The sequence below is a fragment of the Rhinopithecus roxellana genome, chromosome 3 (genome assembly GCF_007565055.1).
Source record: "Rhinopithecus roxellana isolate Shanxi Qingling chromosome 3, ASM756505v1, whole genome shotgun sequence".
Classification (NCBI taxonomy): domain Eukaryota; kingdom Metazoa; phylum Chordata; class Mammalia; order Primates; family Cercopithecidae; genus Rhinopithecus; species Rhinopithecus roxellana.
Genome location: NC_044551.1, coordinates 141,311,835 through 141,329,236, shown reverse-complemented (window position 1 = coordinate 141,329,236; position 17,402 = coordinate 141,311,835).

Genomic DNA, 17,402 nt, shown 5'->3' with positions numbered 1-17,402 from the left:
AGATCACAACACCTAAGTCCTTTTGAATACTTGGAAAGCCTTCCCAAGAAGGATGGGTACAAACAAGCCAAGACTCCAAAGACTACAATAAATACCTAACTCTAACTCTTCAATGTCCAGACACAGATGAACATATAAAAGTATTAAGGATGATCCAAGAAACATGAGTTTGCCGAATGGACTAAATAAGTCACCAGAGACCAATCCTGGTGAAACAGATCTATGTGATCTTTTAGACAGTGAATTCAAAATAGCTCTTTTAAGGATATTCAACAAAATTCAAGATAACACAGATAAGGAATTTAGAATTCCTTCAGATAAATTTGACAAAGAGATTAAAATAACAGGAATCAAGCAGAAATTCTGGAGATGAAATATGCAACTGATGTACTGAAGAATGCATTAGAATCTTTTAATAACAGAATTAATCAATCAGAAGAAAGAATTAGTAACCTTGAACGCAGGCTATTTGAAAATACATGATCAGAAGAAACAAAATAAAAAAGAATAAAAAAAGATAATCTACAGGATCTAGAAAATAGCCTCAGAAGGGCAAATATAAGAGTTATTGGCCTTAAAGAGGATATAGAGAAAGCAATAGGGATAGAAAGTAAGGGTTAATAACAGAACTTCTCAAACTAGAGAAAGATATCAATATCCAATATTTTTCAATATATTATCAATATCCAAGTACAAGTTATAGAACTACAAAGCAGATTTAACCCAAAGAAGACTGCCTCAAGACATTTAATACACAAAGTCACAAAAGTCAAGGATAAAAAATGATTCTAAAAGAAGCAAGAGAAAAGAAACAAGTAACATACAGTAGAGCTCCAGTGTATCTGGAAGTAGACTTTTCGTGGAAACTTTACAGGCCAGGAGAGAGTGACATGACACATTTAAAGTGCTGAAGAAACAAACAAACAAGCAAAAAACGATTTTACCCTAGAATAGTATATCTGGTGAAAATATTCTTCAGCCATGAAGGTGGAAATAAAGTCTTTCCCAGACAAACACAAGCTGAGAGATTTCATCAAAACCAGACCTGTTCTACCAGATATGCTAAAGGGAATACTTCAGTCAGAAAGTAAAGGAAGTTAGTGAGCAATAAGTAATAAGACACAAAACTCACTGGTTATAGTAAGTATGCAGAAAAACAGAATATTATAACACTGTATCTGTGATGTGTAAACTACTCTTATCCTAAGTAAATGACTAAGCAATGAACCAATCAAAAAGAGTAACTACAACAACATTTTAACACATAGTCAGTACAATAAGATATAAATAGTAACAGTAAAACATTAAAAAGCAGGGAAGCAAAGCTAAGACATAGTCTTTATTAATTTTCTTTTTGCTTGTTTACTTGTTTATGCAAACAGTGTTGTTATCAGTTTTAAATAATGGATTTTAAGATAGTATTTGCAAAGCTCATGGTAATTTCGAACCAATAACCAATAACCATATAACAGATACGCCAAAAATAAAGAAGAAGAAAACAAATCATATCAGCAGAGAAAACCACCTTCACTTAAAGGAAGGCAAGAAGGAAAAGAAGACTGCAAAACAATGAGAAAACAAATTTTAAAATGGCAGAAGTAAGTACTACTTATCAATAAAAAGAATGAATGTAAATGAACTAAACTCTCTAATAAAATGCAGAGAGTGACTGAAGGGGCTGTATGGTATTAAAAAACAGACTCAGTGATCTGTTGCCTATAAGAAACATACTTTACCTATAAAGACACACATAGGCTAAAATAAAAAAAAAAAAAGGTATTAAAAGGTATTTCCTGTCAATGAAAACCAAAAAAGAGCAGAAGTAGCTATACTTACTTCAGACAGAATATATTTCAAGACCAAAACTATAAGAAGGCACAAGGAAAGTTTCTATATAATAATAAGATGTCAATTCAGGAAAAGTATATAACAATTTTAAATATATATACACCCAACACTGGAGAACCCAGATATATTAAGGAAATAGAGGTAAAGAGAGATAAGCCCCAATACAGTAATAGCTGGATAATTCAGCACCCCACTTTCAGCAGTGGATAGATATCCAGACAGAAAACCAGCAAAGAAACATCAAATTTAATTCACACTATACACAACACTAATCTTTTGCAGAACATTTCATTGAATGGCTGAAGAATACATATTTTTTTTCCCTCAACACATGGATCATTCTGAAGGATAGACCATCTGTTAGGTCACAAAACAAGTCTTTAAACATTCAAAAAATTGAAGGTAATACCAAGCATCTTCTCTGACCACAATGAAATGAAAGAAGAAATCAATGACAAGGGGAATTTTGGAAACAATACACATACATGGAAAGTAAACAATAAGCTACTGAATGACCAGTGGATCAAGTGAAGAAATTAAAAAGAAAATGGAAAGATTGTTTGAAACAAATGATAATGGAAACATAACATATCAAAGCCTACGGGATATAGAAAAAACAGCACTAGTAGGGAAGTTTGTAGCTGTAAGTGCCTACATTAGAAAAGAAGAGAAACTTCAAATAAATAATCTAGCAATACATCTTAAAGAACTAGAAAAGGAAGACCAAACTGAATCCCAACTTAATAAAGGAAAAAATTAAAAAAGATGAGAGTAGAAATAAATGAATATAAAATAAAGAAATCAATACAAAAGATCAATAAAGTAAAAAGTTGGCTTTTGAAAAAGTTAACAAAGGTGACAAACTTTTAGCCCAACTAAAAAAAAAGAGAGAAGATCCAAGTAAACAAAATCAGAGATGAAAAAGGAGGCATTACGACTGATACTGCAGAGAATCAAAGCATCATTAGTGGCTACCATGAGCAACTATATGTTTGTAAATTGGAAAATCTGGAAGATATGGAAAAATTCTTAGACTCATACAGCCTACCAAGATTGAACCTGGAAGAAATCAAAAACCAGATCAGACCAACAACAAGTAATGAGATTGAAGTCATAATAAAAGTCTGCCAAGAAAGAAAAGTCCAGTACCCAATGCCTTTACTGCCAAATTGTAGCAAACATTTAAAGAAGTAATAGCAATCTTACTGAAACTGTTTCAAAAAATAGGAGGAGGGAATACTTCTAAACTCGTTGTACAAGGTAAGTATTACCCTGATACCAAACCAGACAAAGACACATCAAGAAAAGAAAACCACAGGTTAATATCTCTGATGAACATTGTTGCAAAAATCCTCAACAAAATACTAGCAAACCAACTTCAAAAATACCTCAGAAAGATCATTCATCCTGACGCAGTGGGATTTATCCCAGAGATGCAAAGATGGTTCAACATACATAAATCAATCAATAAGATGCATCGTATCAACAGAAGGAACAAAAACCATATGATTATTTCAATTGATGCTGAAAAGGCATTTGATAAAATCTAACATCCCTTCATGAAAAACCTGGGGATAGAAGGAACATACCTCAACATAATAAAAGCCACAGATGACAGACCCATAGCTAGTATCATACTGAATGGGGACAAAATGAAAATCTTACCTCTAAGGTGGGGAAGACGACAAGAATGCCCAGTCACTACTGCTATTCAACATAGTACTGGAAGTCCTAGCTAGAGCAATCAGACCTAAGAAAGATTTAAAGGGCATCCAAATTAGTAAGGAAGAAGTCAAATTATTCTTGTTTGCAGATGATATAATCTTATATCTGGAAACACCTAAGGACTCCACAATAAAACTATTGGAACTGATGAACAAATTCAGTAAAGTTGCAGGATGCAAAATCGACACACAAAAATCAATAACATTTTTATATGACAACAGCGAACAATATGAAAAAGAAATAAAATATAATTCCACTTACAATAGGCACACATGAAATTAAATAACTAGGAATTAACCAAAGAAGTGTAAGCTCTCTATAGTGAAAACTGCAAAACACTGATGAAAGAAACTGAAGAGGACACACACACACACACACACACACATAAAAAATATTTTATGATCGTGAATTGGAAGAGTCAATATTGTTAAAATGTCTATACTACCCTAAGCAATCTATAGATTTAATACAAGATACTATTTAATTTAGGCTTGTATTATCAACCTGATAACATATCGTTTCAAGGTTAAAAATACTATTGCTAAGTGGTTTTCCAAAATAAAGCGTTTCAATCAATGCTTCATATTAATTAGTAATGGACTGATAGTATCAACTGCTTTCATTTAAAGAAAACTCTGTTGAAGGTGACTTTGGCTTTACAACATGATACATGAACTTCTTATTTGTGGTTTGCAATCTGAAAACCAAAACCTGTGGCATTCAATCAGTATTTCTGTGGGGGCATTAGTAGTACCAAGAAAACAGAAAAATGAGATTGACAAACTATGATTAGCACACGGCCCACCTAACCTTGTAATAGTGTCATCTAATTCGAACTGCAGTTTCTCATTTAAAAAGGGGGAGATACAAGATACGTAGATGGACATATAGGGAGAAATAGAGAGGACCTCCAAAGATTTCACTGTCACTGGAGAGAGATGACTTTTAGAATTCTTATCTTAAAATGCAGATCGTATCATGAATGGGGAGGGATGAAGAGGGCCAGCACAGAAGTAGTGGCCACAGTTGATTAAGCTGGGTCAAGGTTCAGCAGTCCCTAGGAACACATGGTGGTGTGAAGGGATCAAAATGGCCTGGCCTTTGATCTCACTGAGGAATACAAGGTTTTTACAACTTCAGCGTGCAAGATTGTTTTTCTAATGATTAAGTGGAACTCCCACAATAATTAGAGAGAGAGACAGATTCACTTTGATGTGGCAGAGGAATTTATCTTGATCATTGCTGTTGTTGCAGTCTATCTCAAAGTGCATTGCCCCCAGAAGGCTTGTAATTACTTCTACCATCAAGGGCCCAAAAACTCCCTACCAAAATTGTAGCAATAACATGATGCATAATTTGAGTAACCACCTCTCATCTGTAAAATGTGCAACTTTAAAATATGTGACCATCTTCAAATGTTGTTTTGAGGATGAATTAAATGAGACTATAAAGTTTACTCTAACGTACTATATAAATGAAAGAAAGAAATAAGATAAATCTGCCTATGTGTTACCACTTCTCGTGTAAGTAAAGATAATAACCATATAGGGCTAAAACACTATTGCTGGATATCTTATTTGCGTTACTCTAATAGGAAAATAGCCAATAAAAATGTAAAGGAAACTGCATTTAATACTGGAATTTTTAAGTTATTTTCATTTGGATTGAATAATGTGTGGAAAATGTTGTCTACTTTTTTACACCATTTCCTGATAGATTACATCAATGCTTCTTAGTGATGCACCCTACTGTGAAAACAAAACAAAACAAACACACAAAAAACCTTTCACTAAGATTCATAGCATAATCTAACATTAAGTTCAAAATTATGCATGTTGTCCCATGGTATAGTGGCATACAAATATATAATGAAACTGATTCTATGGATAAAAAATGGAATATGCAAAATGGCTCTAGTTAGAAAAGTTCATGGTAACTTTTATGGCTAATTTACTTTACGAGTTTCATCAGGGCATCCGTGCTAATTACACGGAATGTGCACACCTCTGTCATGAGAATTAATTTGCTTAAGACGTCTTTAATGAATAAAAATATTGCAAATTTTGTTGAGTCCTGTTTCTACTCCTTTTGTTTAATATCTATCCTATAGAAATGTGTTTATTTTATCAGTTTCTCAAAATCTACTTTTGGCTTTGCTAATACTCTATATTAATTCTATTTTTATTTTATGTATTTCTATTTTATTTTAAATTTTATTTGCTATTGTTTTAGAATAGGTATGCACTGAACATCATATAAAATTCAAAATGTGCAGGTTGGTATTCTGTAAAATGTATGCTGTCTTTTCAGCCTGTCCCAAGCTCTGTTACCCTCTCTAGAGGAAATCTCCAGAGGAAATCACTGTTACTAGTCTTTCGTTTGTCTTTACAGCTTTATTTAATACATAGATAAGCATATACATATTGTTCTCTATATAAATGACATCACATCTGCACACACTATTTTGTACCTTGATTGTTTCTCTTACCATTTTAGCTGTAACAGAGTTTGGCAAACTGCAGCTCACAGATCAAATCTAGCCCATTTTTGTTTTATGAGAATAAAGCCACACACATTTATTGCTGTCTTGTTTGTGGCTGCTTTCATGCTATAACACCAAAACCAAATGGCTGCAACAGAGACCTTATGACCTCCAAAGACTAAAATATTTACTATCTGGTATTGTACAGAAAAAAAAAAAATGTTTGCTGATACTTGATCTAGAAGGTCTTTTAATACCTGTATATGTAGAGGTATCTAACACTTTTTAACAACTTTGTAATAGTCCACTGAGAAAAGGGGACATAAACAGTCTTATGTTTTTTATTTGTTTTAACTTTTATTTTAATCTCAGGGGTACATGTGCATGTTTGTTATGTAGGTAAACTTGTGTTATGATGGTTTGTTGTACAGATTGCTAAATCACCCAGGTATTAAGCCTAGTACTCATTCATTATTTTTCCTGATCCTCTTCCTCATTCCACCCTGCGCCCTCTGAAAGGCCCCAGTGTGTGTTGTTCTCCTCTATGTGTCTATGTGTTCTCACCATTTTCTCCCACTTATAAGTGGTTTTTTTTTTTTATTTCTGCATTAGTTTCCAAAGGATAATGGCCTCCAGCTCCAACTATGTCCCTGCAAAAGACATGATCTCATTCTTTTTAATGACTGTATAGTATTCCATGGTGTAAATGTACCGTATTTTGAAGCTAACTTTGTAGTCACAATATGACATGACACTTTATATTTTTGGACTATATTTGTAGACTATTCTCTATGAACATTAATAAAAATAGTGTTTTCCTCCCTACCTCTACTTCTTAAGTTCCTTCCCCTCTACCGTCCTATTTTAAACTTTCATCATCAGTTTAAGATATTTGACCTCGGCCGGGCGCGGTGGCTCAAGCCTGTAATCCCAGCACTTTGGGAGGCCGAGACGGGCGGATCATGAGGTCAGGAGATCGAGACCATCCTGGCTAATACGGTGAAACCCCGTCTCTACTAAAAAATACAAAAAACTAGCCGGGTGATGAGGCGGGCGCCTGTAGTCCCAGCTACTCGGGAGGCTGAGACAGGAGAATGGCGTGAACCTGGGAGGCGGAGCTTAGCCTGGGTGGCAGACCAAGACTCCGTCTCAAAAAAAAAAAAAAAAAAAAAAAAAAAAAAAGATATTTGACCTCAAAGTATAAATTACGCATATATCAGCATGCTAAACTAATTTCTACCTTCTCAATCTTTCTCTACATTTTCAACTTACAAAATTGAGATTCTTACTGTCTGGATTTACAACATTCACATTTGTCTTTAGAATCACAAGGCCCCATTTGCTGTAGTCCCAGTCTCCCAGGAAATGAGAGGTGGGACTTACTTATTAGTATGTTTGCTATAGTTTTTCTTCCTCTGGAGATCTTTTCAAGAAATAAAAATAATAATTTTATTATTTCAAATCTTGAATTAATTTTTGAATTTAATTAAAAAGCCAAATTCCTTTTGTATCAATTTTGATGATCTGATATTTTTCTTCATTCTATTCATGTAGCATATTAGACATAATAATTTTCCTGTGTTGACCCACCTGTACACTTGGCATAAGGCCTACTTGGTTGTGCTGTATAAATCTTTTAATATGTTTTGGGTTCAGTTTATTGAAGATTGTTGCATTTATTCATGAGTGGTATTGGTCTGCAGTTCTCTTGTAATGCCTTTGGCTTTGGTGGTAGGTTAATACTGGCTTCGTAGACAAATTAGGAAATGTTCACTCTCTCAGAAGAGTTTGAGAAAGATGGGTGTTAATTTTTCTTTAAGTATTTGGTAGTATATGTCAGTTAAATAATTTGACCCTGGGCTCTTTTATGTTGAAAGTTTTCTGCTTACATAATCAATCTCTTTATCTGTTCTAGGGGTATTCACTTTCATATTTCTTCTTGAATCGTTTTGATAGATTCTGTGTTTCTAAGAAATTTATCCATTTCAGCTAGGTTATGCTATTTGTTGGTGTATAATTGTTCATATCATTATTCTCTTATAATCCTCTTTAATTTCAATAATGGTGGTAGTAATATCCTCATATCCATTCCTGATTTTAGTAGTTTGAGTCTTCTCTTTTTGTCCTAGTTCACACTAGTTAAAGGTTTGTCAATTTTTAAATCTTTTCAAATAGCCAACTTTGGTCTTGTTTGTTTTATTTTTCTCTTCATGATTTGATCTCTAATCATTATTATTTTTTTCTACTAGTTTTTGATTTTGTCTGCTCTTCTTTTCCTGGCTTGTTGAAGTGTAAACTTAGGTTAATTTGAGACTTTCCTTCTTTTTTAATGTGGCATTTATAGCTATAAATTTCTGCAGTGGCCCAAATGGTGTGTTTCCCCAGAATTCATATGTTGAAACCTAATCATCAATGTTATGATGTTAGAAGGTAAGGTCTTTGGAAAATGATTAGGTCATGAAGGTGGAGCCAACCTCATGAATGGGATTAGTGCCTTTATAAATTGGCCCCTGGAGAGTTGCTTTGCCCCTTTTTAGCGTGTGATGATACAGTTGGAAGACGCCATCTATGAAACACAGAGCGGGCCCTCCCTGGACACTGAATCTACCAGCGTCTTGATCTTGGAGTTTCCAGCCTTCAGAACTGTAAGAAATAAATCTTATAATTTATAAAGTCACCCAGTTTATGGTGTTTTGTTATTGCAGCTCAAATGCACTAAGGATATTCCTCTGAGCACTATTTTCACAGTTTATTATTAATTTTAATTAATATTGCTATTAATAATATATATTATATTATTATTCACAATATCAACATTATCAAATATATTAATATATTATTAATTATATCAATATTATTAAATAACAATAAAAATGACAATATTAATTAATATAATTATTTTAATTCAGCTCAAAGTACTTTTCAATTTTATAATTTATTATTTGACCCATGATTTAAGACTGTGTTGTTTAATTTCCATATTTTTATAAGATTTCCTTCTGCTATTGATTTTTAACTTCTTTCTACTGTGATTGACGAAGATATTCTATATGATTTAATTTTAAAATATTTGAGATTTTTGCATCCTAAAATATTTTATCCTGAAGAATATTCCATGTTCACTTGACAAAAATATGTGTTTTGCTGTTGAGTGGGGGCATTCTCTATATATTTGTTAGATCTAATTGGTTTATAGTATTGTTCAAGTCTTCTATGCACTTGTTTCTCTCTTTTTTTTTTCGTGGTTGTTACACCCATTATTGCAAGTTAGGTGCTGAAGTCTCCAACTATTATTATTGAACTATCTATTCCTCCTTTCAATTCTGTCTGGTTTTGCTTCATTTATTTGAGACTCGTTAGGTGCATAAATGCAACATAATTGTTATATCTTCTTGATGAATAGACCTCTTTATTGTTACATACAGTAATCTTTCCTTATCCACATTTTTGCCTTTTGTGGTTTCAGTTGTGGTCAATAGTTACTCAAAATTGTTAAATACAAAATTTCAGAAATAAATAATTCATAAGTTTTAAATTTGACAACATTCTGGGTAGCGTGATGAAATTTTATGTCATCATAAGATTTGTCCCACTTAGGACAGAAATCATCCCTCTGTCGAGCGTATCCACACTGTATACATCACCTGCCTGTCATTCACTTGGTAGCTGTGTATCAGATCCATGGTTACTGTATCTCAGTGCTGTGTTCAAGTAACTCTTATTTTACTTAATAATGGCCCCAAAGCACTAAGGTAATGATGCCGACAATTCAGTTATGCCAAAGAGAAGCTGTAAAATGCTTCTTTTAAGTACAAAGGTGAAAGTATTAGATTTAATAACAAAAAAATTGTATGCTAAGGTTTCTAAGATCTACAGTAAAAATGAATGTTATATCTGTAAAACTGTGGAGAAGAACAAAACGATTTCTGCACTATGTATAGGTAGTATCAGTGGTTTCAGGAATCCACTGGGGATATCTGAACATATCTGCATGATAAGGGGGTATGAATATAATGTCCTTCTTTGTCTCTCATCATAATTTTTGTATTTAAATATATTTTATCTAACATTAGTATAGCCCCTACAGCTGTTTTTTTGGTTACTGTCTGTATGGGATATATTTTCCTCCTTTCAATTTTAAATTATTTGGGTTTTTGGATCCAAAGTGAGTGTCTTATAGACAATATATAGTTGGATCATTTTTTTAAAAGCCATTCTTCCAGTCTTTGCCTTTAAATTGGAGCATTTAATCCATTTGTTGTAATGTAATTACTGAAAAGAAAGGAATTACTTCTGCCATTTTATTATTCATTTTACATGTCTTTTTGTTGCTCAATTTCTCCATTACTGTCTTCCTTTTTATTAGATAGATATTTTCTATTGTACCATTTCCATTTCTTTTCTCATTTGTTATACTATATACTTTTTAGTTATTTTCTTAGTCGTTGCCTGAGCATTATAATTAATGTGTTAATTTATACCAATTTAGCTCAAATAAGTACCAACTTACTTTCAATAGTGTACAAAACTTTGCTCCTATATAGCTCTACTATCTCTTTATTTAATTAATGTCACAAGTTACATGTTTATACATTTTGTATCCATCACCATTCATTTATACTTATTGTTTTATGCATTTGTTCTTTAGGGAATAAAGAGTAGTAAAACCAAACTACATTATTATGAATATCCACATTTATCTTTGTAGCTACGTTTTTTGAAGTTCTTTACTTCTTCATGTAGATTTGAATTACTGTTTAGTGTTCTTTCATTTCAGTCTGAAGAACTCCCTTTCCTTCCTTTTATATCTCTCCCTCCCTTCTACATTTTCACTTCTTCTTGTCATATTTCTGCCTGTTCTCATTTTATAATACCATTAAAAGCATATTCTGTAATCTCCATGTTCCTTAAATAACATGTTTTCAAAACCTTTATCAAAATTTCTAATATATTCATTTAACCTGAATAAATTAATCTGGTGAGCATTGGTTTCATTTTTTGTCTCTCATAGCATTAGCAATCAGTATGTTTTTCCATTTGATCTGAATTCAATCAGGACTGGTATAAGAAATAAAATGTATTAGCCATTGTGTGCAATATTTTAATTTTTTTGTAATTTATAACTCTAATACTTCTACTCATTTTCTAAAATTCCCCCTTATTCTGGTCTCATGTTTTTTTGCCTGATAATCTGGCAAGAACTCACTTACCTAGGCAATTCTTGTGTTTTCTTGCTATAACTCCCACTGTCCTACCCTACCAAATTTGAGTTACTTTCTATTCAATTTTCTTGAAATTTAAATGCAATATAAAATAAGCCATCCTTTCAGAAAAATATGTTTTTGTAAAGAGTGTCATTTGGAAATAAATAGATGAAGACCCATTATTTTGAGATAGTTTATCTTTTGTTGTCCCTAGTATTCTAATATTTATATAACTGCTTCTCTCTGAATAACATAAGTATTTAAATAGATTTCTATGTAAATATCTATTTCAAATTATGTAATTTTGCCCTATAAATCCAAAGTGAAAAAAAAAATTTAAAAATGATTATATACAAGGGTAAAAATAATTGTGGTTTCTGGTAATTGTGAGAAACCTAGATTATTTAAATTTTTAATGTTTCTCCATTTATTTCCAGTGTTAAGTGGGGGAAGCTGATGCTAGTATATATTAGTAGAAATTTGAAAAATGTATACTTGAATATCTTTAATATATTCAGTGTTGCTCAAATTTTTAGTGAAGTATTGATTATAAGAGATTAGACTCAGCACTTGACATTTTAATAAGATACTAAACAGTCTTAGAAAATAATTTTAGCCTTTATGTGCTACCTTATACAAATAAATGAAAACACAAATTTTCTGGACAAACTGCCATTTTGTACTTCATACTCTTTGGGAATAGGAAGTGCACAACAGCACCACACACAGCTCTAAAGTTTTCTAGCTCTGTCCCCCGTGATCCCTTAGAGACACTAGTCCTGTGCAAGTTCATCTCCAGTGTTTCTGGAATCATCTTTGAGTGATTATCTGAGATACGCTAAGAAAACTTAATCTCTCATGTACAAAGATGAAATTCTCCACTTTCTCCTTTCCTAACTTGGTACTATCTTGAAATATTGCTGCTATCCAAAATGGTAAGTCAGTTCCCGAATTCTCTAAAATTACCACGTTTTCTGACTGTCAGGAGGGCATGGCTGGTGCTCCTGATGCTTCCAGCACCCAGAGCCCTAAACATTGCGGTAAAAACCAATTGAAATTCTTTGATTCATGCTTATGTTCATCAACAGCAGAATAACTGCTATCTCCAATTTGTGATGCCTTTTTAAATGGCAGTCAATATTTCACAGAAATTTAGAGAAGTACATTTTAGTTTGTAGAGTCTTGATTACAGGGGTTGAACTTGATTCTGTAGGACCTATTTGGGAGCAATGCTGAAAAACAGATAATCAACCCCTTCTGATGTCTTACCTCACTAGCTTAAACCAAACTCAGGAAGCTGCTAGGTCGTGCTCAATAAGGGCCTCTGCCTTCCTGCCTCATCTTGTTCATTAGTCATGTTTACAACACTTATTAGATCTTAGTCAGCCTTTCTCATAGGCTGGCTATGTGGTCTCATAAGTTTAATAGAGGTTTTTTGAAGAAAATTTCATATTATTGAACAGAGATAAAAATGGCTCTGTGACAAAACATATTTTGATATTCCATGCTAAAATTCAAAATATAGCTGGGTATCTACAAAATGATTATTGAGTGAAACTTTATTCCAAATTTCATTTGATAGACTTTTAAAAAATTATTGAAAAAGAGGCCAGACTATAATAAATAAACTATTGACTATCAAAACATAGATAATGATTTTAAAATGTATAATGCCTTTCCATATGAAGAGTGTGAATGCTGAGTAGGAGTAATTAATTTCTTTTCAAATTTTGTATCTGTTTGGAACTGAAATGCTTTATTGGGAAAGCATCATTGGTGACTGTAGCTGCTAAACAAAAAGATAGTCACGGCAACCCCACAATGATATCCGTTTTCGAATTTCTGAAAATGAATGCCTTGAATGTAAAATGAGAAGTATAATGTTTAATTAGAAATCATTGACATCACTCTCAGAAAAAAGTGCCTCTCCCCAGTGACAAGGGTCACAATGGAATATTAAGTAGGTATTTTATAAATGCTACTGGGTAGATAACTCTTGCTTTTCTAGATGATCTCAAAGAGCTCATTAAATAGCAAGTCTCACATATGATGCTATGCATGATTTCTCAAATGCTGAAAATTAAATCCCAGTGGCCCACTGCTTGTCCACTCCATTTGATACTGTGGTTTTGGCTTGGAGTGGCTGATATAAGTCAGTACCTTGACTGATAAATGACATTTGTTTAATTTAAATGATACTCATCATGCTGCCTTTTGTTCTAAAGCACTATGAGGTTAATTGAGCAGATATGAAAAATTAGCCAGGCTAAAATTGCCTCTGCTCTAAATCAGAATTATTAATTCACTGACCTTATTTAGAGCTTCTCCATTTTCTCTGATACACTGAATCATGTAGACTGTTTAAGGGAGAAAATGCTAACGATAATAGCCCAATTTTAAAATTTTCATGTGACTAAGAATTTCAGCATAGTCAAATTTAACAGATATCAAATTCTAACCCTGGAAATATGACTTTTAAATCTTACTATTTACCCTATTACATAGAAAGCGAAATGTGAGTAGTAGGTCTTATCAGTGACTTTTAATTTGCAAGTTTGCTTATGACCTTCAAAACCATTTCACACTAAATATAATCTTCGATTTTATGAATACACAGTGTCTTTCCATTTTATATAGATAACAACTGCATTTCAGACTTCATATCTTATAGCACTATGATTAAGGCCACATTCACTGTGTTTCCATATAGTAAGTAATTACAAAGGGGATTGGAACATTTCTGTAGAGGATTAGCTCCATTTATCAAGCAGTGACTATTGCGGAATAAATGAGCAGAGGCACCCTTCAGCTAAACTATCTTCCCCACTCTCCCTCAAGGGTATGAATGGGCTGAATAGAATTATTTACTACAGTCCAGTGAACTTCATCACCTATAGTTAAGTGCAGTTCCTAAAGCGGGGACCACCAGGGAAGATTAAGAGTCTGTCCGAAGAAAGAGGGCTATCTCCTATTGGATCTCCTCCTTACTAGTCAACTTGTTTCCTTTACAAAGTCGAGTTTACACTTACAAATTAAGCATATCTTATATATGGATTGGGTACTAAATTTAGACATCCTTCATAGCCAGAATTGTGTTTCAAAAATCTCTTAAGTCTATAAGACATATACCCTTTAATTTTAAAAAAGCAAATATTAACTTTTTTCATGGTTTTATTGTACTGATGTATATTTATGTATAGTAATATATTTTTCAGATGTATTTAAATATCTTTTTAATGTGTTTGTGTATTTGTCTCATTTGTATATTTTAATGTCTTTGTATATTTTTCTCATTTCTCTGCCCTACTTCTTTTACCAAGTCACTAGGACAACACAGAGTCCAGTTCTACTCATGGAAATTCTGTTGTAAATATGACTAATAAGCAGATACGTTAATGAAGCTACAGAGAACTTGAGGCAGTAGGCATTATAAGCAAAAGTGCATAGTGAACTCTGCAGATGCCATGTAATATGAGGAATTATTCACAGGTGATATTCCTATAAGGACAACTAAGCTTCTTTAAATTTACATGTATGAATTTGGATAAAATGTTTAAATGAATGGGGCAAAAGGCATTGAATAAAGGCAAAGGTAATTAAAAATATGTTGTTTATACAGATATCTTTATCAATAGTAATTTCTACATGCATTTGGAGATAAAACAAAAATCATTAAAAAATCCAAAAAAAAAAAAGTAATGTTTGACTTCTTCCAGGGATTTTTACTTTAATTTCATTAATGATTGTCAGACCTAGAAAGCCAAAGGGCTTAATAGAATCATCTTTTTAAAAATTCTTTTTAAGCCATCTATGACAAACCCATAGCCGACATTATACTGAATGGGCAAAAGCTGGAAGCATTCACCTTGAAAACCAGCAAAAGGCAAGGATACCCTCTCTCACCGCTCCTATTCAATATAGTATTCACAGTCCTGGCCAGCACAATCATGCAAGAGAAAGAAATAAAGGGCCTCCAAATAGGAAGAGAGAAAGTCAAACTGTCTCTACTTGCAGATGACATGATTCTATATTTAGAAAACCCCATAGTCCTGGCCCAGAAGCTTCTTCAGCTGATAAACAACTTCAGCAAAGTTTTAGGATACAGAATCAATGCATAAAAATCACTAGCATTCCTATACACCAACAATAGCAACAATAGCCAAACTGAGAACCAAATCAAGAAAACACTCCCATTCACAATTGCCACAAAAATAATAAAATAACCAGGAATTTTATTTAGCTAATAAATACAGCTAACCAGGGAAGTGAAAGATCCTACAATGAGAATTATAGAATGCTGTTCAAAGAAACCAGAGAAGACAAAAAAAATAAAAAAATAAAAAAAATGGAAAAGCATCTCATTCTCATGGATAGAAAGAAGGAATATCATTAGGCCATATTTCCCAAAGCAATTTACAGATTCAATGCTATTCTTATCAAACTACCAATGAGATTCTTTAGAGAACTAGAAAAAATAATTTAAAATTTATATGAAACTAAAAAAGAGCCGAAATAGCCACAGTAATCCTAAGTAAAAAGAACAAAGCTGGAGGCATCGTGTTACTTGACTTCAAATTATACTACAGGGCTACTGTAGCCAAAACAGCATGGCACTGATACAAAAACAGGCACATAGACCAATGAAACAGAATAGAGAACCAAGAAATAAGGCGACGTATCTACAACAATCTGATCTTTGATAAAGCTGACAAAAACAAGCAATGGGGAAAAGACTCTCTATTTAATACATGGTGCTAGGATAACTGGCTAGCCATATGCAGAAGTTGGAGCTGGACCCCTTCCTTATACCATACACAAAAATCAACTCAAGATGGATTGAAGACTTAAATGTGAAATTCAAAATTCTGAAAACCCCGGAAGACAATTTAGGCAATACCATTCTTGACAAAGGAATGGGCAAAGATGCCTATGTCTTTGCAATATGACAAAGATGTAAAAAGCAATTGCAACAGAAACAAAAATTGACAAATGGGATCTAATTAAACTAAAGAGTTTGTTTCACAGTGAAAGAAACTATCAACAGAGTGAACAACCTACATACAGAATGGGAGAAAATATTTGTAAACTATGCCTCTGACAAAGGTCTAATATTCAGAATCCATAAGGAACTTAAACACATTTACAAGAGAAAAGCAAACAACCTGATTAGAAAGTAGGCAGAGGACATAACAGCCACCTTCAAAAGAAGACATACATGCAGCCAATAAGCATATGAAGAAAAGCTCAATATCGCTGATCATCAGAGAAATGCAAATCAAAAACACAATGAGATACCATCTTACACCAGTCAGAATGGCTATTAATAAAATGTCAAAAAATAACATGCTGGTGAGGTTTCAGAGAAAAGGAAACACTTATACTCTCTTGGTGGGAGGGTAAATTAGTTCAACCATTGTGGAAAGCAGTATGGTGGTTACTCAAAGAGCTAAAAGCAGAGCTACCATTTGACCCAGCAATCCTACACTGGGTATACACCCAGAGGAACGTAAACCATTCTACCGTAAAGACACATGCACATTCATGTTCATTGCAGCACTATTTACACTAGCAAAGACATGGAATCAATCTAAATGTCCATTAATGATGGATTGGGTAAAGAAAATATGGTACATATACACCATGAAATACTATGCAGCCATAAAAAAGAACTAGACTTTTGCAGGTACATGAATGGAGCTGCAGGCTATTATCCTTAGCAAACTAACACAGGAACAGAAAACCAAATGCCATATGTTCTCACTTATAAGTAGGAGCTAAATCATGAGAACTTATGAACACAAAGAAGAAATCGAGAGACACTGGGGTCCATGTGAGGGTGGAAGGAAGGAGGAAGAAGAGGAGCAGAAAATATAGCTATTGGGTACTGGGCTTAATATCTGACTGATAAAATAATCCATACAACAAACTACCATGACCTGAGTTTACCTATGTAACAAAACCTCACATGTTTTCCTGAACGTAAAATAAAAGTTTTCTTTTTAGATAATCATTTCCTAAATCATGGTCCAAGTTACATGTTTTGAAAGTATTTCTGTCATCACAAAATATCAATGTTCTCTGGCTGGTAAAACTGTAAAACCTTATTTTTTGAATACATTTTACCTTTCTCTATTTAACAAAGT